At 41.7% G+C, this 24638-nt stretch overlaps 1 long non-coding RNA gene across 1 annotated transcript; it reads right to left on the reverse strand.

Annotated features, from left to right (window-relative positions):
- Positions 1-290: 290 nt before the first annotated feature.
- Positions 291-21886, reverse strand: LOC142835871 (uncharacterized). Its single transcript, XR_012907950.1, has 3 exons — positions 21427-21886; positions 1451-2246; positions 291-431 (listed from the first exon to the last, which is right to left on the reverse strand). It is a non-coding gene; the product is annotated as an uncharacterized LOC142835871 (long non-coding RNA).
- Positions 21887-24638: the final 2752 nt, after the last annotated feature.

Raw genomic sequence — 24638 nt, forward strand, 5'->3', positions numbered from 1 at the left:
TTCCCAAATGCACTCAGGGATCGGGAAAGTGCACATGACTATCTCAATCCCTTAGTCGTGTGACTCAGACCACAGGCTCTGGTTTTCATTTGGAGAAAGAAGAACAGCTAGAGTCACCATCTCCCTCCCCCCAAGCTTCAGGTCTGCCTCTCCTGAGAAGAATTTAAGACATGGGTCACACTGGAGGTCCGGTGCTGAGAACCCAAAACCTTAAAGGAAACGGTGAAGGTGACATTGCTGAAGGTCCCATGAAGACTAAAACAATGAATACCTGTTCTCCATGGTATCTTCACTGATGAAGGTCAGGTGGTCTTGCCGCTCATTTCTTTGGCTTGTAATCAGCTGCAGTTCCGTGGTCAGCCTATCCACTTCCTGCCTCATCTGCTTCTTGGTGAGGAGCATTGGGTGGGATTTTGGCTCCATAGCAGCATCTGTGGGTAGACAGAACACAAGTGAAACTGCACAGGACAAGGCACAGAGGACAGACAGACCAGCCTGAGGCCCAAACAGAAAGATCAAGTTTGGAACCAAGTAACAAACCAAATGTTTTGGCTCGGTTGAGTTGCACCCTCTGTGGATGTAATCTTTCCCATCACTATGCAGAGATGAGGCTACATAAGAAGCCAGGGGTTTTCTCTGCCTCCCTACACAAGTTTCAGGTGAAAACAGAGACCACCTCTTCAGGCTTATTCACAGAAGCACAGGATGCAACATGGCCCAGGGCCCTGAATCCTGCCCGTGGTTTCAGAAGCCAGGAGAAAAATGACAGCGTGCATAAGCACTCAGGTTCTGTGAGGACTCCAGATCTCCTGCCTGGAAGGGTTGTGAATTGAAAAGTCATGCAGGGGCAGAACATGATCAGCAGACTCACTAAGTCACCCCACTGACAGTCCAGAACATGGGAGCTGGCATCAAAGAGTCGATCTCTGCGCTAGTAGCATGCCTCTGAGAGTTGTTTGGCTACCCTAGAGAACTGGCTGCCCCCCTCAACTGCTGATCAGAACCCTAAGTGGGCCACTGTCAGGGAGAGGTGGTCAGAGGAATTCTGCTGTACAATCTGAGGACACAATGTCTTAGCCAGAAGCACTTTTCTCTCCCTGTAACTAGTGTCAGAGAGCCACTGAACCTAAAGGAAGCTGCTGAGTGTGAGGTGCAGTAAGGCATGTCCTAAGGTGGGGACACATTAGTGCCTCCCTGCCTTCTGCTGTTTGTTCTCCTTCTGTCCCCAAACCCCAGTAAATGTAGAAGCTAGATACTCCCACATAACAGTTTTGGCATGGCTAGCTCATAGATTAGGGAATGGACAAACTAATGTTCTGGAATCGTTGACTTTTAGTAGTTGTGATAAACAGGAGAGCCCTTTTGCATCTCAGAGTCTCTAGCTCCTCTGCCCCATGACTGGAAGGCCCACCTCCTCCAGGAAGCTCAACATCTCCTGCCCAGGACTCACTGTTTCTATCCAGAGCATTCATTTGATCTTGTTTACTCTTCTGCATCTCTCTGCTCTCTGGACGATCACCATTCTCTCTCCCAAGTAGACTCCTCAGTCTTGACAACATCTCTAATGGTGTACCCTACAGTCACTGAAGGAATGGCCTAAAGGCAGCTGGTATTGCAACATCAATGGTGGCATCACGGGATTCCAGGAGCTTTCCAGGATACAATAGATTGTGCAGAGAAGAGACTGCTGATGTCATGGGGAACAGCCTTTGCCACCATGCAAATTAGCTTTCCTGAAATGACCAGAAGCCCAGGTTCCCTTTCCAGGAGCCTCTTTTGGAACACAGAAGATCTTCACCAACTTTTCATTCTAAAGATAGAGTTCCCTTAGCTTGATTGGAAGGCCCATAGTACTTTCTTTTTGAGAAATAAGCTATGCTTTTCAAATAGGGCCCAGAAACTTATTGTTCCTTCCCTAAAATCACTCTGTTCATCAATATGAGCAATTAAATATTCCTGAGAAGTCATGTTAGGATAAATGTAAATGAGAAAACATCATGTTCCCGAAGTACAAGTGTTTGAAAACACACACAGACGAACCATCTGGGCTGGCTACAGTGTAGGATTTGGTATAAGAGTACAGTCATAGAAGCCATAGGCTTAGATTTAGAAAACTGTCCCAGGTGCACTTAGAGAATGCATCATCAGGCTACTGGCAAAAGTGTGATGATCCGTTGGCAGAGGAAAGCTGAAATACTGGATCCACCATGATGAAAGGCCTCAGGCTGAGTGTGATGCTCTCCACACTGCAGAAAATACACCAAAGCAGGATTAGTTACAGGACTCTGTAGGTTACAGCGAGGGTCTGACTAATGGAGGAAAAAGAAGGATAGTGGGAAAATAAAGACAACAACTGTAGACATATCTCAGTTGGCAGAGTGCCTGCCCAGCATGTAGCAAGTTCTGGGTTCAATGACTAGTGCTGCCCTCACTGGTCCTGGTGGCTCCACTTATAATCTCAGCACTGTGAAGTGTAAGCAGGATGATGTAAGCTCAAGGTGAACCTGCAAAGCCAGTGTGAGGACAGCTTGGGAGACATTAGACCCTTCCTCAAAAAATAAACCAGAAATCAACCCTACCTTTAAGGCCTCACTTCCCAATACTTTCTAATAAAAAGAACTTACCATTCTCCCTAACAGTCGTTCATCTTATGGAGATGTACTGGTAGGTAGAGTCATCTTTGTAATTAAAGGACATTGCTCTTTCCATTCCTTAGGTCCACATAGATGACTATTGAAAGTGGGTTTGGCCATCTTATCTACTGAGTTCTGCTACCCAGTTCTGCTACCCAGTTCTGCTAGCATAGTACAATGCCTATGACAAACTCATGTAACTATTGGCTATAAAAAAACAAACAAGAGGCTGAGAGATAGCTCAGCAATTGAGAGCACAGGCTGCTCTCCCAGATGCCCTAAGTTCAATTCCCAGCAACCACAGGCTGGCTTGCAACCATCTCCAGTGGGTTCTTATGCCATCTTCTCTCGTAAAGCTATGTGTAGATAAAGTACTCATTTACAGAAAATAAACAAATATTGAATAAACAAAGCAAATAAGACCATAGTTTCCATTTTGACCATATCCATTTTTGACTTATATGACTTTCCAAAGGCCAATCACTGATCAGAATAGCAAACCTGCCCTCTGAACAGTAGACACTGCCCTATTAGCAAACAACAGGCATTCATGAGCAAAGGGACAATGGGTCCTAAAGAAACAAGCCAGGGAGCAGCTACCTGATGGACTTTCAAGCTTGATAATCTCTTTGATCCATGACACACCACGGTGATGTTCATGGAGGCTACCCCTGCAAAGCAGAACACCTTCAAGGTCACCTGGGTGCCTGGTTCACCAATGCTCTGTACACAGAGTGCACCCAATGCACAGCCAGGCTGCATCTCTGCTCTAGAAGAAAAGGGCACAGAAGAGGGTAGGATGCAACAGTGAAAAGGACAGAAAATTGTTGGGTACAGGTTTCTGGGTAATGCCTCTTTTATTGTTTTTATCGACCTGTACATTGTTCTATGCTCCCCTTCCTTCCTCCACTCTCTCTTTTTACCCTTTCCTATGACTGCCATGCTCCCAATTTACTCAGAAGATCTTGTCTTTTTCTCCTTCGTATGTAGATCCATCTATGTCTCTCTTAGGGTCCTCTTTGTTGTCTAGGTTCTCAGTGGTTAATGCCTCTCAAAGAAAATTAAAGATTCTGTTGGTCTTACGTTGGAAACAGCAGTCAGTCCGGCAATGTTTGTGCCAGAGGAACAGGTTTGCACAGACTAGGAACAAGTGCCATGAGGCAAGCAAGACAGTCAGTGGGGAAGATAATATGACTGAATTCTGTGTGGCAAGCATGCGATTGATAAAGGGATAAGTCCACTGTGTGATGTAGTTTGAAGTGGTCTGCTCTTACTAGGCATTAAGGTAGTCAAAGTACTAGAATCTGACACATAAGAACCTGAGATTCCTTATGGGCAAAAGATGTTCAGGAAGTATCTTTTCATGTTAAGAAGCTTACAGGCATTGGTCCCACTGGAGACCACAGATGTGAGGCACAAATTCTGCCTGATGCAAGCAGTGATGTTGGGACAGTGTGCTTGTTAGTTTTCATTATCAGCCTGACCCAAAAGAAAGTCACTTGGAAAAAGGGACTCTCGATGAGGAATTACTGATATCAGATTGACTTTGTCATGACTGGGGGAGACTTTATAGATTGTTAATTGAGATAAGAAGACTCATCCTAAAATGGGCAGAATCACTTCATTGCCTTGGGCCTGAACTGTATAACAGTGAGGAAATCTGGAGCATACGCAGAGGACTTACACAGGATCTCTGTCTGCACTATTACTTGTTATATAGATCTGGCTGACTGAACTCATAGAGGTACACCTGCATCTGCCTGTTGACTGTTTTTATTCAAAGTATGCACGACCAGGTCTGGCCAAAAATTATTAAGAAATATTTACATATATGTATTAGTTTTTCGAGACAGGGTTTCTCTTTGTAACAGCTCTGGCTATCCTGGAACTCCCTTTATAGACCAGGTTAGTTCCAGAACTACTGAAGAAGAAGCTGGAAGATCTCAAGGAGTTGAAGGCCAGTCTGATCTAAAGAACTAGTTCAGGACAGCCAAGGTCACAAAGAGACAACTTGTCTCAAAAAAAAAAAAACAGAAAAAATTAAAAAAAATAGATTGTTGTTGGTGGAGTGTAGTTAGAGCTGCAGGCTGCATTCCTGCCATCCAGCTCACGGCCGCCTGGCTATGTTATGCCCCAAAATAACAACACACAAACTGTATTCATATAAACACTGCTTGGCCCATTTCTATTAATGTGTGTAGCAGCATGAGGTGGTGACTTATCTTGCCTAACCCATATTTAGTAATCTGTGTAGCACCAGTCTTACCGGGAAAGATTCAGCATGTCTGACCTGATGGTTTGCTTCATTGCGTCTGCCTTGGAGTGGAGCAGCATGACGTCTGTCTGAGGCGTCTTACCTCACTTCCTCTTCCTCCCAGCATTCTGTTCTGTTTACTCCAGCTACCTCTGTTCTAACCTATCAGGCCAACAGTTTCTTTATTAATTAACCAATGACCTTCCTCCATCAGTGGAGGCTGCTCATTCATTCTCGGCCACACAGATTTGAAATAACCATATAGAAACTATATTAATTAAATCATTGTATGTCTTATTAGCGTGGGATTCTTATTGGCTAGCTCTTATATCTTAAATTAACCCATTTCCATTATTTTATATTTTACCATGAGGCTCATAGTTTACTGGCAAGGTCCTAGCACATCTGTATTCGGCAGCAGCTACATGGTGTCCCACTTCCCCCTACGCTGATCATACTAGGGTTCTGGTACAGCACCAAGCAAATGTATCTCTAGACTATTCACAGTGCAACAGAGGACCCTGTTGACAGTCAGATTCCTTGGGCTGTCAGACACTCAGACATGACCTCTGGTGTAATAAACCTGCATATGCACCTTGAACAATCTTACCAGTAAAACTCTAATGATCAAGAATGGTAGGATGCTCCTTCCAGGACAACTCAAAGAGTTTGTGACAGTGCTTGTATTTAAGCTATTAGAGCTTCTCCCTGAATTAAACCCAAGGCCCCACGTCCCCAGGCCTAGCAACTGTCTTCATGGCCTTGATTGTGCTGAGTAGCAAGGGAAGGTTCTGCCTGCTGTAGGAAATTCAGAATATATGAGTCTGAAATTGTTGCATCCCTCTGCATGCTCTGGAGCTATTCAGAGGTGGAAGTTTGTATGCATGCTTTAGCAAAGCACATGCTGCTCATCACTGCTCAGTATTCAGTCTTGGTCAATTGCTACCTCATCCCTCTACCTCTTCTTTGTCTGAAATTATCTTGAGCATGATGATCATGGCTGTAACAATGAATAGGCCTCCCAGCACTGCTGCCATTGTGAGCTGCCACTTATCTGACCATCTCTAGTTGTCCTGACACTGGAACCTCCAAGATGGGTATGCTTTCTTTTGCTACATGTCTGTTTCCCCAGGGAGATGCAAGCAATGTGAGGTTTAATTTCAGTGCTAGTACAAGGCCTTCTTTACAGTAAGCACTTTAAACATACAAGTCAGCAGGGCGGTGGTGGCACACGCCTTTAATCCCAGCACTTGGGAGGCAGAGGCAGGCGGATCTCTGTGAGCTCGAGACCAGCCTGGTCTACAAAAGCTAGTTCCAGGACAGGCTCCAAAACCACAGAGAAATCCTGTCTCGAAAAAAAAAATACAAGTCACAAGGAGGATGCTATCGCCCATGCTTTTAATCCCAGTACTCAGAAGGCAGAAGCAGGTAGATAGCTGTGATTTTGAGGCCAGTTTGAACTACAGACTGAGTTCCAGGACAGTTAGAGCTACATGGAAAGACACTGTCTCCAAAAAATAAAAGTAAGCTTGAGAGATTTTTCTCAGCAGTTAAGATTACTGGCTACTATTGTGGAGAAGAGTGTTTGGTTTTCAACAACTATATGGAGGTTCACACATACTTTTCCAGCCACTTAACACACCAAAAACACATGTGGTATCCAAAAGTACCTGAAGAAAAAATACCCATATGCATAAAATAAAGAAATTAAAATAAAAGATGCCAAAGAACTACAAATAGCCTGCTCTAAAAACTCCAACTCGTTGATTGGACTCTGTAAGCTACAAGTCCCACTCTGCCCTCAGCCCTTTGTATTCCCCATGACCTCATAGGACCTCTGAAACACAGTCTGCAAATACACAGAGAGGACCAAGAGGTGAGTGACCACCCACTTGGCAGGTCACCCTATTCTCTAGATCCTCCATACCAGGGAAAACTCCCAGGACCCTTGTCTCAGCTTCTCTAGCCAGCCAGTAGGTAAGCATACCATCAATCAGACCCTGTAAGTTACAAGTCTCACTCTGCCCCCAAACCTTCCTATCCCCCATGACTCAGAGCAACTCTGAAACACATGCTGAAAGTACATAGAGAGGTTCAAGAGCTAGGCTATTTCAACACCCCTCCACCACTGATTGGACCCTGTAAGCTACAAGTCGTACTCTACCTCCAAACCCTCCTATCCCCCACAATCTCAGAGGAACTCTGCAGCACTGGACGTGACTTCACAGAGAGGACCAAGAGAGGAACTCTGAAGCACAGGCTGTGACTGCACAGAGTAGGCCAAGACAGTGAATCAAAAGAGAAGAACAAGAAAGTGGACCAAGAGAGACCTCAGTGACTTCCTGAGATACAGACAGTGACAGTACAGAGCAGACAAAGAATAGTTTCCGCAGACACAGACAGCCAGTAGAATGTTGGACCATGAGGCAAGGACACTGCCAGCACAAACTGGAGGAAGACATGGGTAGGTGCAAATGCAAGAATTCATTCAACAACCTAAAATGCAACATGGCAACACCAGAACCCGGTGGTCATACAACAGGAAGACTTGATCACTCTAACCCAGAAGAAGCAGAAGATAATGATTTTAAACATAACTTTATGTGGATGATGAAGACATTTAAAGAGGAAATGAAACATTCCCTTAAATAAATAGAGGAAAAGACAAACAAAAACTTGTAAGAAATCAACAAATCTCTTAAAGAAGCCCAAGAAAACCAAGAAAAAACAATCAAACAGGTGAAGCAAACAGTTCAAGACTTGATGACTGAAATAGAGGCAATAAAAAAAAAACACAAACTCAGAAGATCCGTCCATCCAGAGGGGTGAGTGTGTGCCCAACCAGCAGCCAGTTGGATGCCTCAGAAATGGAGCACAGGCACCCTCTATTGCCTAAACTTTCTGGCCATTCAGAGGGGCTTCTCCCTGGCTACTGCCTTTCTCTTCTTATCCCATCCCAGCTTGCCCCTCAAGCACATCTTTCCATCTGTGGGGTGGTAGGATCTCCCAACTCAGCCTGCTTTCAGGGCTGAGAGTCTGGGGACAAAGAGGTGAGTGCAACTGCTGTAGGAGTTTCTTTGTTCCATTGAGCCTGCGCCCAGAAAGCCCGCCCTTTTGTCTGTGAGGCCCTTGACCAGCAGATGACCCTGATTCTGTACCAGAAATTCCATCCATCTGGAGGAGTAAGTGAGTGCCCGACCAACTAGCCAGACACCCTGGGAATGGAGCACAGGCACCCCAAAACCCCTAAACTGTCTGACAATTCAGAGGGGCTTCTTCCTGGCTACTGCCTTTCTCTACTTATCCCATCCCAGCTTGCCCCTCGCCCATGCACTTCTTTCCATTTGTGGGGTTCTTAGATCTACCACCACAGCCTACTTCAGGGTAGAGAGGATCTGAGAGACTCCAGGGCGGAGAGTACCTAAGAGAGGGCAGACCAAGAAAAACCCCCAAGTACGCAGGTAGCCACAGCAAAGATTGGATCAAGCCACCAAGACTCTCCAAACAGCATTTGAAGGAAGAGATGGGCAGGTGCCAATGCAAGAATTCCTCCAACAATCTGAAAAGCAACATAATAACACCAGAATCCAGCGAACATACAACAGGAAGACTTGAACACCCTAATCCAGAAGAAGTAGAAGAGATAGACTTTAAACATAATATAATGAAAGTGATAGATTCCCTTAAACAGGATGTGAAAAACTCCCTTAAGAAATGGATGAGAAGAATAAAAAAAAGTTTTAAGAAATGAGTAAATCAAAGATACCCTAGGAAACCAAGAAAAATCAATCAAACAGGTAATGGAAACAGTTCAAGACTTGAAAAATGAAATAAAGGTAATGAAGAAAACACAAACCAAGGGACAGCTGGTTATGGAATATCTTGGTAAGTGAACAGGGACTACAGAGACAAGTATAACCAACAGAATACAAGAGATAGAAGAAAGAATCTCAGGCACTGAAGATACTATAGAAGAAACAAACTCATTGATCAAAGAAAACAGCCAATCCAATGAATTCTTAACACAAAACATCCAGAAAATCTGGGACACCATGGAAAGACCAAACATAAGAATAATAGGGGTAGAAGAAGGAGAAGAATTACAGCTCAAGGCCTAGAAAATATATTCAACAAAATTATAGAAGAAAAGTTTCCCAACCTAAAGAAGGATATTCCTATGAAGGTACAAGAAGCATACAGAACACTGAATAGACTAGATCAAAACAAAGCTAAACAAAACATCCCCTCAAAAATATAATAATCAATACACAAAACATGCAGAAAAAGAAAGAATATTAAGAGCTGCAAAGGAAAAAGTTCAAGTAACATATAAAGGTAAACCTATCAGAATTACACCTGACTTCTTTATGGAAACCATGAAAGCCAGAAGGTGTTGGATAGATGTGATGCAGAAACTAAGAGACCATGGATGCAAGCCCAGAATATTATACCCAGTCAAGTTTTCTTTCACCATCAATAGAGTAAATAAGATATTCCAGGATAAAAACAAATTTAAACAATATGTTGCCACAAACCAGCCTTACAGAAAGTAATAGAAGGAAAATCACAATCCAAGGAACCCAACAACACTCACAATAACTCAGACATCTAACAACCCTCCACAAACACAACTCAAAGGAGGGAAACACACAAACTCTACCACTGAAAAAAAAATCAACCAGAATTTAACAACCACCGGTCATTAATATCAATATCAACGGCTCAATTCACCTATAAAAAGGCACAGGTTAAGAGAATGGATGCGAAAACAGGATCCAACATTCTGCTGCTTACAAGAAACACACCTCAACCAGAAAGACAGACATTTACTCAGAGTAAAGGGTTGGGAAAAGGTTTTTCAATCAAACGGACCAAAGAAACAAGTGGGTGTGGCTATACTAATATCTAACAAAATTTACTTCAAACTAAATTCAATAAGAAGAGATGGGGATGGACACTTTATACTCATAACAGGAACATTTCAACAGGATGAAGTCTCAAGCTTGAATATCTATGCCCCTAATATAAAAGCACCCGTATATATAAAAGAAACATTACTAGAACTCAAAGCACACATCAAATCTCACACACTAATGGTAGGAGACTTCAACACTCCTCTTTCACCAATGGACAGGTCAACCAGACGGAAACCTAACAGAGAAATAAGAAAACTAAAAGAGGTAGTAAATCAAATGGACTTAACAGACATCTACAGAACATTCTACCCAAATAGGAAAGAATATACCTTCTACTCAGCATCTCATGGAACCTTATCAAAAATTAATCACATACTCAATAACAAAGCAAACTTCCACAGATACAAAAATTTTAGCAACCACCTGTGTCTTATCAGATCACCATGGAATAAAATTAGAATTCAACAACAATTCTACCCCCAGAAAACCTACAAACTCATGGAAACAGAACAGTCAACTACTGAAACACCCCTAGGTCAGGGAAGAAATAAAGAAAGAAATTAAAGTCTTCCTTGAATTCAACAATAACAACAAAAAAGACACAACATACCCAAACCTATGGGACACCATAAAAGCAGTGCTAAGGGGAAAGTATACAAAACTAAATGCTCACATAAAGAAAACAGAAAAAGTTCACATTAGAGACTTAACAGCACAGCTGAAAGCGCTAGAAAAAAAGAAGCAGACTCACCCAGGAGGAGTAGAAGACTGGAAATAATCAAACTGAGGGCTGAAATCAACAAAATAGAAACACAGAAAACAGTCCAAAGAATCAATGAAACAAAGAGCTGGTTCTTTGAAAAAAATCAACAAGATTGACAAGTCCCTATCCAAATTAATCAAAAGGCAGAGAGAGAACATGCAAATTAACAAGATCAGAAATGAAAAGGGGGACATAACAACAGACACTGAGGAAATTGAGAGACTAATGAGGTCTTACTACAAAGGCTTATATGCTACAAAGGTGGAAAATGTAAATAAAATGGACTTGTTTTTAGATAAATACCATATACCAAAATGACTGCTCTTTGGACTGGAGAAGGAGGAGGAAAGGAGTGGGGGGAGAGGGAAAGGAGTGGGAGGAGGGTGAGAGGGGGGAGGGGGACAGGGGGATGGGGAGAGGAGTGGGGAGGAGGCGGAATTTTTTTCAATAATAAAAAAAAATTAAATCAGGACCAGGTGAACAATTTAAATAGACCTATAAGTCATGAGGAAATAGAAGCTGTCATAAAAAAAAAACCTCACAACCAAAAAAAGCCCAGGACCAGATGGTTATAATGCAGAATTTTAGCAGAACTTCCAAGAAGAGTTGATACTTATGCTTCTTACGGTGTTTCACATAATAGATACAGAAGAGGTTTTATGCAGCTACAGTTAACCTGATACCAAAACCACACAAAGACTCAACCAAGAAAGAGAATCACAGACCAGTCTCGCTCATGAACATCACTGCAAAACTTCTCAATAAAATACTGGCAAACTGAATCCAAGAACACATCAAAAAATTATCCATTATGATCAAGTAGGCTTCATCCCAGAGATGCAGGGCTGGTTCAACATACAAAAATCTATCAATGTAATCCATCATTATAAATAAACTGAAAGAAAAAAAATATGATCATTTCATTAGATGCTGAAAAAGCATTTGACAAAATTCAACACCCCTTTATAATAGAGGTCTTGGAGAGCTAGTTAGGGATACAAGGATCACATCTAAATATAATAAAAGCAATATACAGCAAGCCAACAGCTAATATAAAATTAAATGGAAACTCAAAGCCATTCCACTAAAATCAGGAACAAGACAAGGCTCTCCACTCTCTACATATCTTCAACATACTTTTTGAAGTTCTAGCAATAGCAATAAGACAACATAAGGAGATTAAGGGGATTCAAACTGAAAAGAAAGAAGTCAAACTTTCGTTATTTGCAGATGATATGATAGTATACATCAGTGACTCTAAAAACTCTACCAAAGAACTCCTACAGCTGATAAATACCTTCAGTGATGTGGCAGGATACAAGATCAACTAAAAAAAATCAGTAGCCCTCCTATACACAAAAAGATAGAGAGATAGCACCTCCCAGCTTAGCCTGCTTGGGCGCTGGGACCGAACCCGAATCGGGAGGGCAAAAGGAAGGGCGGTAGTTCCTTAGTCTCCATAGCTTGCCTGCAGCAAGCAGGGTGGGCCCTTTGTTTGCGAGCTACCCAAGCAGCACGGAGATCCGATCTGGACACCAGGAGAACCATCATTGGGGAGAGACATCACTGGGAAGGTACATCAGTGGGCAAGAAGACCTGATACTGTAAAAGAAGATCCATAGGGGAGTATTTGGAGGAAGAGATGGGCAGGCGTCAATGCAAGAATTCACCCAACAATCTGAAAAACAACATGAAACCACCAGAACCCAGCGACCTCACAAGAGGAGGACATGAACACCTTAATCAAGAAGAAGTAGAAAAAACTGACTTTATGAAAGTGATAGAGGCCCTTAAACAGCATATAAAAAATGCCCTTATAGAAATGGATGAGAAGTATAACAGAAAGTTTGAGGAATTGAGTAAATCAGTGAATGATACCCTAGGAAACAAAGGAAAAACAATCAAGCAGATAATGGAAACAGTTCAACACTTGAAAACTGAAATGGAGGCAAAGAAGAAAACACAAACATGGAAAATCTAGGTAAATAAATAGAGACTACAGAAACAAGCATAACCAGCAGAATACAAGAGATAGAAGAAAGAATCTCAGATTCTGAAGATAACATAGAGAAAATAAACGCACTGATCAGAGAAAACAGCAAGTCCAACAAACTCTAATCACAAAACATTCAGGAAATATGGGACACAATAAAAAGACCAAACCTAATAATAATTGGAGTAGAATAAGGAGAAGAAGTGCAGGTCAACGGTCCAGAAAATATACTTAATAAAATTATAGGAGAAAACTTTCCCAACCTGAAGAAAGATGTACCTATGAAGGTTCAAGAAGCATACAGAACACCGAATAGGCTGGATCAAAAAAACACATCCCCTCGCCATATAATAATCAAAACACAAAGCATACAGAATAAGAAAGAATATTAAGAGCCACAAAGGAAAAAGGTCAAGTTACTTATAAAGGTAAACCTATCAGACTTACACCTGACTTCTCTATGGAAACCATGAAAGCCAGAAGGCCCTGGATAGATGTACTGCAAAAACTAAGAGACCATGGATGCAAGCCCAGACTACTATACCCAGCCAAGCTCTCCTTCACTATAAATGGAGAAAATAAAATTTTCCAGGATAAAAACAAATTTAAACAATACGCAGCCACAAATCCAGCCTTACAGAAAATAATAGAAGGAAATTCACTAACCAAGCAGTCCAACAATGACCACAATAACTCAGACATCTAGAGATCCTTCACCAGCGCAACTCAAGAAGGGAAACACACAAACCCTACTACTAAAAAAGTGACCGGAGTTAACAACCACTGGTCATTAATATCACTTAAGGTCAATGGACTCAACTCACCTATAAAAAGGCACAGGCTAAGAGATTGGATACCAAAACATGATCCAACATTCTGCTGTTTACAAGAAACACACCTCAACCACAAAGACAGGCACCTACTCAGAGTAAAGGGCTGGGAAAAGGCTTATCAATCAAATGGACCAAAGAAACAAGCAGGTGTGGCCATACTAATCTCTAACAAAGTTGACTTCAAACTTAAATCAATCAGAAGAGATGGAGAGGGACATTTTATACTCATAATAGGAACAGTTCATCAGGATGAAGTCTCAATCCTGAATATCTATGCCCCTAAAATAAAAGCACCCACGTACGTAAAAGAAACATTACTAAAACTTAAGGCAGACATCAAACCGCACACACTAATAGTAGGAGACTTCAAGACTCCTCTCTCACCAATGGACAGGTCAATCAGACAGAGAAATTAGAAAATTAGTGGAGGTAATGAATCAAATGGACTTAACAGACATCTATAGATTATTCCACACAAAGAGGAAAGAATATACCTTCTTCTCAGCATCTCAGGGAACCTTCTCGAAAATCAACCACATACTCGGTAACAAAGCAAATATCCACAGTTACAAAAAAATGTTAGTAACTACCTGTGTCTTATCAGATCACCATGGATTAAAGTTAGAATTCAACAACAATGCTACCCCCAGAAAGCCTACAAACTCACGAAAACTGAATAGTCAACTACTGAACCATACCTGGATTAAGGAAGAAATAAAGAAAGAAATTAAAGTCTTCCTGGAATTCAATGAAAATAAAGAAACAACATACTCGAACTTATGGGACACTATGAAATCAGTCCTAAGAGGAAAGTTCATAGCACTAAGTGCCCACTTAAAGAAAACAGAGAAAGCACATATTGGAGACTTAACAGCCCACCTGAAAGCTCTAGAAAAAAAAGAAGCAGACAAACCTAGGAGGAGTAGAAGACTGAAATAATCAATCTGAGGGCTAAAATCAACAAAATAGAAACACAGAAAACAATACAAAGAATCAATGAAACAAAAAGCTGGTTCCTGGAGAAAATCAACAAGATTGATAAACCCCTATCCAAACTAATCAAACGGCAGAGAGAGAATACACAAATTTATAAGATCAGAAATGAAAAGGGGGACATAACCACAGACACAGAGGAAATTCAGAGAATAATTAGATCTTACTACAAAAGCCAGTATGCCACAAAACTGGAAAATGTAAAGGAAATAGACACTTTTTTAGATAAATACCATATACCAAAGTTAAACCAGGACCAGGTGAACAGTCTAAACAGACCAGTTAGTCGCGAAGAATTAGAAGCTGTTATCAAAAACCTCTATACCAAAAAAAGCCCAGGACCAGATGGTTTCAATGCAGAATTCTACCAGAACTTCCAAGAAGAGCTAATACCTATACTCCTTAATGTATTCCACAATATAGAAACAGAAGGGTCATTTCCAAATTCCTTTTATGAAGCTACAGTTACTCTGATACCAAAACCACACAAAAACTCATCAGGAAAGAGAATTACAGGCTAATCTCACTCATGAACATCATCACAAAAATCCTCAACAAAATACTGGCAAACCGAATCCAAGAACACATTTGAAAAATTATCCATTATGATCAAGTAGGCTTGATCCCAGAGATGCAGGGCTGGTTCAACATACGAAAATCTATCAATGTAATCCATCATATAAATAAACTGAAAGAAAAAACCATATGATCATCTCATTAGATGCTGAAAAAGCATTTGACAAAATTCAACATCCCTTTATGATAAAAGTATTGGAGCGATTAGAGATACAAGGGTAATACATAAATATAATAAAAGCTATATACAGCAAGCCGACAGCTAACATCAAATTAAATGGAGAGAAACTCAAAGCCATCCCGCTTAACTCAGGAACAGGACAAGGCTGTCCACTCTCGCCATAACACTTCAATATAGTGCTTGAAGTTCTAGCAATAGCAAAAAGACAACATAATGGGATCAAGGGGATTCGAATTGGAAAGGAAGAAGTTAAACGTTGGTTATTTGCAGATGATATGATAGTGTAAACAAGCGACCCCCAAAACTCCACCAAAGAACTTTTACAGCTGATAAACAGCTTTACTAATGTGGCAGGATACAAGATCAACTCCAAAAAATCAGTCGCCCTCTTATACACAAAGGATATGGAAGCAGAGAGGGAAATCAGAGAAGCTTCACCTTTCACGGTAGCCACAAACAACATAAAATATCTTGGGGTAACTGTAACCAAGGAAGTGAAAGATCTATTTGACAAGAACTTTAAGGCACTGAAGAAAGAAATTGAAGAGGATACCAGAAAATGGAAGGACCTCCCTGGCTCTTGGATTGGGACGATCAACATGGTAAAAATGGCATTTCAAAATCAAAATCAAAATCCCAAGAAAAGCCCTCACAGACTTTGAGTGAACAATAATCAACTTTACATGAAAAACAAAAAACCCAGGATAGCCAAAACATTCCTATACAATAAAAGTACTTCTGGAAGCATTACCTTCCCTGACTTCACACTCTATTACAGAGCTACAGTAGTGAAAACAGGTTGGAATTGGCATAAAAACAGAGGTGCTGACCAATGGAATTGTATAGAAGACCCGGATTTTAACCCACAAACATATGAACACCTCATTTTTGACAAAGGGGCAAAATGTATACAATGGAAGAAAGAAAGCATCTTCAACAAATGGTGCTGGCACAACTGGATGTCAACCTGTAGAAGAATGAAAATAGATCCATATCCATCACCATGCACAAAACTCAAGTCCAAATGGATTAAATACCTCAATATCAGCCCGAACACACTGAACTTGATAGAAGAGAAAGTGGGAAGTACCCTACAACAGATGGGCACAGGAGATCGCTTCCTAGGTTTATCCCCAGCAGCACAGACATTAAGGGCAACATTGAAGAAATAGGATCTACTAAAACTGAGAAGCTTCTGTAAAGCAAAGGACACTGTCACTAAGACAAAAAGGCAACCTACTAACTGGGAGAAGATCTTCACCAACCCTGCAACAGACAAAGGTCTGATCTCCAAAATATATAGAGAACTCAAGAAACTAGACTTTAAAATGCTAATTAACCCAATTAAAAAATGGGGCACTGAACTGAACAGAGAATTCTCAACAGAAGTAGTTCAAATGGCCAAAAGACACTTAAGGTCATGCTCAACCTCCTTAGCAATCAGGGAAATGCAAATCAAAACAACTTTGAGATATTATCTTACACCTGTCAGAATGGCTAAAGTCAAAAACACCAAGGATAGTCTTTGCTGGAGAGGCTGTGGAGGAAGGGGTACCCTCATCCATTGCTGGTGGGAATGCAATCTTGTGCAACCACTGTGGAAAATCAGTGTTTCACTTTCTCAGGAAATTCGGGATCAACCTACCCATGGACCCAGCAATACCACTCTTGGGAATATACCCAAGAGATGCCCTATCATATGACAAAAGCATTTGTTCAACTATGTTCATAGCAGTATTATTTGTAATAGCCAGAACCTGGAAACAACCAAGATGCCCTTCAATGGAAGAATGGATGAAGAAAGTATGGAATATCTACACATTAGAGTACTATGCTGCGGTAAAAAACAATGACTTCTCGAATTTTGCATGCAAATGGATGGAAATGGAAAACACTACCCTGAGTGAGGTATCCCAGACCCAAAAAGATGAACATGGGATGTACTCACTCATAATTGGTTTCTAGCCATAAATAAGGGTCACGGAGACTACAATTGGTGAACCTAAAGAAGCTAAATAAGAAGGTGAACCCAAGGAAAAACATATAGTTATCCTCTTGGCTATTGGAAGTAGACAAAATTGCCGGGGATAAAATTGTGATCTTGGGGGTGGGGTGGGATGGGGGTAAGGGAAGATGGGGAGAGGAAAGGGAGAAGGGAAGGAGGGGGGAAACTTGGGGAAACAGGAGGATTGGGATAAAGGAAGGTTGGACAGGGGAGCACGGAAGCACAATTCTTAGTTAAGGGATCCACCTTAGGGTTGGCAAGAGACTTGACCCTAAAGTGGCTCCCAGGAGCCCATGGTGATGTCCCCAGTTAGTCCCTTGGGCAGCTGAGGATAGGGAACATGAAATGACCCTATCCTATAGCAATACTGACGAATATGTTGCATATCATCATAGAACCTTCATCTGGTGATGGATGGAGATAGAGACAGAGACCCACACTGGAGCACTGGACTGAGCTCCCAAGGTCCCAATGAGGAGCAGAAGGAGGGACAAGATGAGCAAGGAAGTCAGGACCACGAGGGGTGCACCCACCCACTGAGACAATGGGGCTGATCTATTGGGAGCTCACCAAGGGCAGTTGAACTTTGACTGAAAAAGCATGGGATAAAACCGGACTCTCTGAACATGGCGAACAATGAGGACTGATGAGAAGCCAAGGACAGTGGCAGGGGGTTTTGATCCTACTTCATGTTCTGGCTTTGTGGGAGCCTAGCCATTTTGGATGTTCCTAGAGATGGACGGAGGGTGCGGACCTTGGACTTTCCACAGGGCATGGAACCCTGACTTCTCTTTGGACTGGAGAGGGAGGGGGACAGGAGTTTGGGGGAGGGGGAGAAGGGTGAGAAAAGGGGGAGGGGAGGGATATGGGAGGCTGGGAGGTGGCAGATACCTTTTTTCCTTTTCTCAATAAAAAAAAGATAGAGAAGCAGAGAGGGAAATCAGAGAAACTTCACCTTTCATGATAGCCACAAATAAATAGCATAAAGTATCTTGGAGTTACACTAACCAAGGAAGTGTAAGATCTATTTGACAAGAACTTTAAGGCTTTGAAGAAAGAAATCGAAGAGGATTTCAGAAAATGGAAGGATGTCCCATACTCTTGGATGGGTAAGATCAACATAGTAAAAACAGCAGTTCTACTAAAGGCAATCTATAAATTCAACTCAATTCAAAAGCAAAATCCCAAGAAAAGTCCTCACAGACCTTGAGAGAACAATAATCAACTTTATATGGAAAAACAAAAAACCCAGGATAGCCAAAACATTCCTATACAATAGAGGTACTTCTGGAGGCATTACCTTCCCTGACTTCAAACTCTATTACAGAGCTACAGTAGTGAAAACAGGTTGGAATTGGCATAAAAACAGAGAAGTCAACCAATGGAATCGTATAGAAGACCCGAATTTTAACCCACAAACATATGAACACCTCATTTTTGACAAAGGGGCAAAATGTATACAATGGAAGAAAGAAAGCATCTTCAACAAATGGTGCTGGCACAACTGGATGTCAACCTGTAGAAGAATGAAAATAGATCCATATCCATCACCATGCACAAACCTCATGTCCAAATGGATTAAAGACCTCAGTATCAATGTGAACACACTTAACCTGATAGAAAAGAATTTGGGAAGTAGACTGCAACACATGGACACAGGAAACTACTTCCTACATTATCCCTAGTAGCACAGAAAAGAAGCGTAACATTGAATAAATGGGACCTCCTGAAACTGAGAGGCCTCTTTAATGCAAAGAACACTGTCATTGAGACAAAAGCATCCTTCTGAATGGAAGAAGATCTTCATCAATCCCATATCAGACAAAAGTCTGATGTCCAAAATATATAAACAACTCAAGAAACTGGACATCAAAACTCTAATTAATCCAATTTAAAAATGGGGTACTGAACTGAACAGAGAATTTTCAGCAGATGAAAGTCAAATGGCCAAAACACACTTAAGGTCAAGTTCAACCCCCTTAGCGATCAGGGAAATGTAAATCAAAACAACTTTGAGATACCATCCTATACCTGTCAGAATGGCTAAAATCAAAAACACCAGTGATAGCCTATGCTGGAGAGGATGTGGAGTAAGGGGAACACTCATCCATTGCTGGTGGGAATGCAAACTTGTGCAACCACTTTGGAAATCAGTGTTGTGGTTTCTCAGGAAATTTTGATCAACCTACCTCAGCATCCAGCAATAGCACTCTTGGGAATATACCCAAGAGATGCCCAATCATACTCCAAAAATATTTGTTCAACTATGTTCATAGCAGCTTAATTTGTAATAGCCAGAACCTGGAAACAACCTAGATGACCCTCAATGGAAGAATGGATAAAGAATGTATGGAATATACATGCATTAGAGTACTACTCAGTGGTTAAAAGAACAATGACATCTTGAATTTTGCATGCAAATGATAGAAATAGAAAACACTTTACTGAGTGAGATAACCCAGACCCCACAAGATGAATATGGTATGTACTCACTCATTAGTGTGCTCTGGCCATAAACAAAGGACATTTAGCCTATAGTTCACAAGCCTAGAGAAGCCAAACAATAAGGTGAACCCAAAGAAAAACATATATAGATCTTCCTAGAAATTGGAAGCAGACAAGATTGCCAGGCAAAAGTTGGGAGCATAGGGGTGTGAGTGGGAGAAAGGGGAGAGGGGGAGAGAGAAGGGAGAAGGGAAGGATTTGGGAGAACTTGGGGGAGTGGGAGGGCAGAGATAGAGGAAGGGTGGATAAAGGGGCAGGGAAGAAGATATCTTCATCAAGGGAGCCATTTTAGTGTTGGCAAGAAACTTGGCTCTAGATGGGATCCCAAGTGTCCACGGGGATGCCCCTAGCTAGGTCCTTGGGCATCAGAGGAGATGATGCCTGAACTGCCCTTGTCCCATAGTCACACTGATGAATTTCTCGAATATCACCATAGAACCTTTGTCAGGCAATGGATGGAGAGAGAGACAGAGACCTACATCAGAGCACTGGACTGAGCTCCAAAGGTCCAGTTGAAGAGCAGAGGAGGGAGAAGATAAGCAAGAAAGTCAAGACTGTGACGGATTGGTCCACCCACTGAGACAGTGTGCCTGATCTAATGAGAGTTCACCAAATCCAGCTGGACTGGGACTGAATGAGCATGTAATCTCTGAATCTGGCTGACAGTGGGGACTGACTGAGAAGCCATTGATAATGACACTGGGACTTGTTTCTACTGCATGTACTGGCTTTTGGGGACCCTAGTCTATTTGGATGCTCACCTTCCTAGGCATGGATGGAGAGGGGAGGACCTTGGACTTCCCACAGGGCAGGGTACCATGCCCTCTCTTTAGGACTGCAGGGGGAAAGAGGAGGGTGAGTGGGGGAGTGGGAGTGGAATGGGAGGAGGGAGGGAAGTGGAAATTTTTGAATGGAAAAATAAAAAAAAGAAAATAAATCAAAATATCAAAATATCATTTGCAGTATTTTCCAAAGAAAACTTTAACTAACAGATGCCAAAGAGATGCAACTGAAATTAACATGAAAGGACATGACCATTGTGTTTCAATATGAATGATAGGACAATTAAGCTAGTTCTACTTCGGGAATTAAAACAGAATCATCATCACAGCAAAACTCCAGTCAACCAAATGCAGGGAAATGAATGCACCCAAAACATAAGAAGGCACGTGCTTAATGCATTCTGTAAATCCCCAAGAAATGAAAGTGTACAAAATGACACCTATTTATCTCAGAATCATCTCAGTTCATGGGAACGCCTCTACAGACAATGACCTTTCAAAATCTGGAGCACTTTTCAGATCCGGAAAATGGAATGGTTTAAAAACATGAATGAGCGACTTCTGGAAATAAATGGGGATGATAAGGGAGTGGCGGTAGTAAGCATAAAAAGATACATCACTTTGGCAATGAACTCTCAAAGGAGCTTCATTATGGAGTAGAAAAGCAAAGACAGAACACCAAAATCCAATTTTCATTATGAATTCCTGAATTCACAGTAGGGTCTAGAAACTTAACGTGACCCAATCTTTCAGAGGCAAGATGGGGTGGGAATGGGGGTGGATAGACAGTTTCTCAACTAGAAGAAAACAGGGTTTTCTACATCGTTTCATGCATCCCGCGAGTTCTATTTACCAAAAGCAGCGACTAGCTGGGTATGCACTAGGGCCCCAGCTGAGGATCTGAATGCAGTTTTATGAGCATTGGTCACACCCCCTCCCCTAGAGAAAGCGTGGGAAAATGCCCTAAGACTGCCAGGGCACGCAGTGCTTACCTGACTGATCCGCTGTACCAGGGAGCTCTTTCCTGCGATGTCCACGCCGAGCACCTGTCCTTCAGAGGAAAATCCCAGCAGGAGCCACTGAAGATGGTCGCAGGAGAATGCGCATCCATGGAGGCTGGGATCCGCGGCTGCGCCACCCACCCCTGGCCACGGATGCTAGGGAGAAGGGTCCACCCCCGCGTTGCTCTCGCCTGACCCGGGTCCTGTATCTCGCGCATGGTCGCGGGCAACCGAGGCAGAGAGGCCATTGCGCGCGACTGCTCCTCAGACGCCCAGACTTCCCTCAACTACCTTGAGCCCTCACCGGTTGGCTTCCCAGGCTCACCCGCGGCCAAATCCAAGCAGCTCCGCGCCTTGGCGGTGACCGACGAGAGGCGGCAGCTCCTTGGCGGCGGCTGGGGAGAGGTCGGGGATCCGCGGGAGTGAAGGAGCCTGAAGCTTAACAGGGGTCTCCTTGACTACCCCTGCAACAGCCTCGCCCACCCGCGCATGCGCTGCCCTTAGACCTGGAGTGACAGCTATGCCCCCAGTGAACGCCCCTTCTGGGGGCGGGGCTTCTGAGGAGCTGTTGACAGTTGATCTCTTCTGGGGAATGACAGTCAGTTTAAGAACTGGAACCCCTTTGGTCAATCATGTCTCAGTGGATGCCCAACTCCAGTCCCTATACTGGCAGAACAAATTGAACCCAGTGAATTATTATAATATATATATATTAACAGGGGTCTCCCTGTTATATATAATATATATATTTAAAAAAAGTTGAGAGGGATGGCGTGGGTGAATATGTCCAAAATATGTTATATGCATGTATGAAAGTATCAAAGAATTATATAAACAGTTCCCCCTCCTCTCAGTGCTGGGACTACTGGATTGAACCTGTGCAAACCTTGTGTTTGCTGCCACAGTCTACATGAGTTCATATGTACATCAGTCCTTCTGTGCCTAGAAGTCACTGTTTCCTTGGAGTCATGCATCACCTCTGGCTCTTACAATTTTGCTGCCTCCTCTCCTCATACCTCCCTGAGCCTTGTGAGGAGGGGTTCAATCAAAACATCCCATTTAGGACTCAATGCCCCAATGTCTGTCACTTTCTACACATTGTGCACTCGGGGGTTTCCCATCTACTAGAAGAAGAAGCTTCTCTGATGTGGATTGGGCAAGGTGCAATTAAGAGACATTTTATTGCTATGTTCCTTTATCAGAATAATAATAGCAGGCATCCCCTAAGACCGTGACATATCAGTTTGGGGTTCTAAGCCACTTTGTCAGTGTAGGTCTGAGCTTTATCTCGTGGAATCACAAAGTGGCTGGTTGCTCCTATAACATTTGTGCCTCAAACTAGAATGTCTCACTGTTGTAAGTCACAGATTTGTAGTTTGGTAATATTGGTGATTATCTTTATCTTTTGGTATCAAGTAGAATAGCTTCTACTACCATGGGGGCTAATCAATAAAGGCAAAATTTCTAATTAGGCACTAGCTCATCTATTCCATATTTGATGATAGAAGTGAATGATATTTTCAGCAATAGAGCTTTACTATCAGTTTATGGAAAGTAATCAATGGCATTGGAAATAACCTAATATATTTGGGGATTTCCATGGGGTCTCTGATCAAAAGCTCAGTAAGGTATCACCCATTTCTGGCACTGGGGGTTTTACTTGGTGGCATAAGATGTCCAGTTGTTTCGGCTGTTATTTGGTAACTCCATTTAGATCCCTTTTAAACATATATGTGTTTTAGGAATCTTCTACCGTAGTAGGTTTCCATGTTGGTTTCTCAAATGTCCTTTAGTGTTAGTTGTCCTCCCCATAGTCCCTCCTTTACCCTTTTCTCCCATCTCCTCCCATTTTAATTCTCCTAGTATCCCTGTCTCTCCACAACAACATATTCTATCTTTTATTCCTTCGGGGAGTCTCTCCTTCCCCAACTCCCTTACTTGGTATCCAACCTCTGTGGTTATCTGGACAATAACTACATATATTGAAAGCTTAAAAGCTAACATCTACATATGAGAGAAAACATACAATATCTTTTAGGATCTATGTTACCTCAGTTGAGATGATGTTTTCTAGCTCTATGCATTTACCTGAGAATTTTATGATTTTTAATAGCTGAATAATATTCCATTGTCTAAATGTTTCACATTTTCATTATCCATTCGTCAGTTGGTGGACATCTAGGCTGTCACCAGTTTCTAGCTATGATGAATAGAGCAGCAGTGAATATAAATCAGCAAGTATTTTCATATTTGGGATATATACACAAGAATGGCTTAGCTAGATCTTGAAGTAGATTGGTTTCTAGCTTCCTTGGAAACCACAGTGGCTAGAGAAGGTTTACTCCCACCAGCAATAAATAAGTGTCACCTTTTCTCTACATCGTTGACAACACATGATTTATTTTATTGATATTGGCCATTCTGGCTGGTATAAGATGAAATCTCAAAGTCCTTTTAATTTGCATTTCCCTGGTGGCTAAAGATGTTGATCATGTCTTTAAAGGTTTCTCAGCCATTTCTGTTTTATTTTCTTGAGGGTTCTGTGCTTAGTTCTCTATCCAAAGTTTGAATTGAATTATTTGTTTTCTTGATTTTCAGCTTTTAATTTATATGTTTTAGATATTAATCATCCATCAGATGACTAATTGATAGAGAGATTTCCCCACTCTGTAGGCTGCTGCTTTGTCCAAATGATAATGTCCTTTACCATATAGAAGTTTCTCAGCTTCATGAGGTCCCATTTATTAATCATTGGTCTTAATGCCTCTGCTATCAGTGTTCTGTTCAGAAAGTCTTCCTCCGTGCCAATGAGTTCAAAACTATTTCTCCACTTTCTCTTCTGTTAGATTTAGGATATCAGATCTTGTATTTATGTCCTTGATCCATACAGCCATCCAGTTATACTGGAACCATTTGTTGAAGATGCTGTCTTTTCTCCAGTGTATATTATATATTCAACACAATCACCATCAAAATTCTAATACAACTCTTCACAGAAATTGAAATAAAAATCTCCAACTTTGTATGAAAACACAAAAAATTCAGAATATATATAAGATTGTTGACTTATTCTTTTTATTAATAATTGCTATTGGTAGAATAGCCATTTTACAACATTAATCCTACTGATCAATGAGCATTGGAGATTATTGCATCTTCTGATTTTTTCTTTAATTTTGCCCTAAATTGCCAGTTTTTATTAT

This window comes from Microtus pennsylvanicus, chromosome 15 (assembly GCF_037038515.1).
Source record: "Microtus pennsylvanicus isolate mMicPen1 chromosome 15, mMicPen1.hap1, whole genome shotgun sequence".
Lineage (NCBI taxonomy): Eukaryota > Metazoa > Chordata > Mammalia > Rodentia > Cricetidae > Microtus > Microtus pennsylvanicus.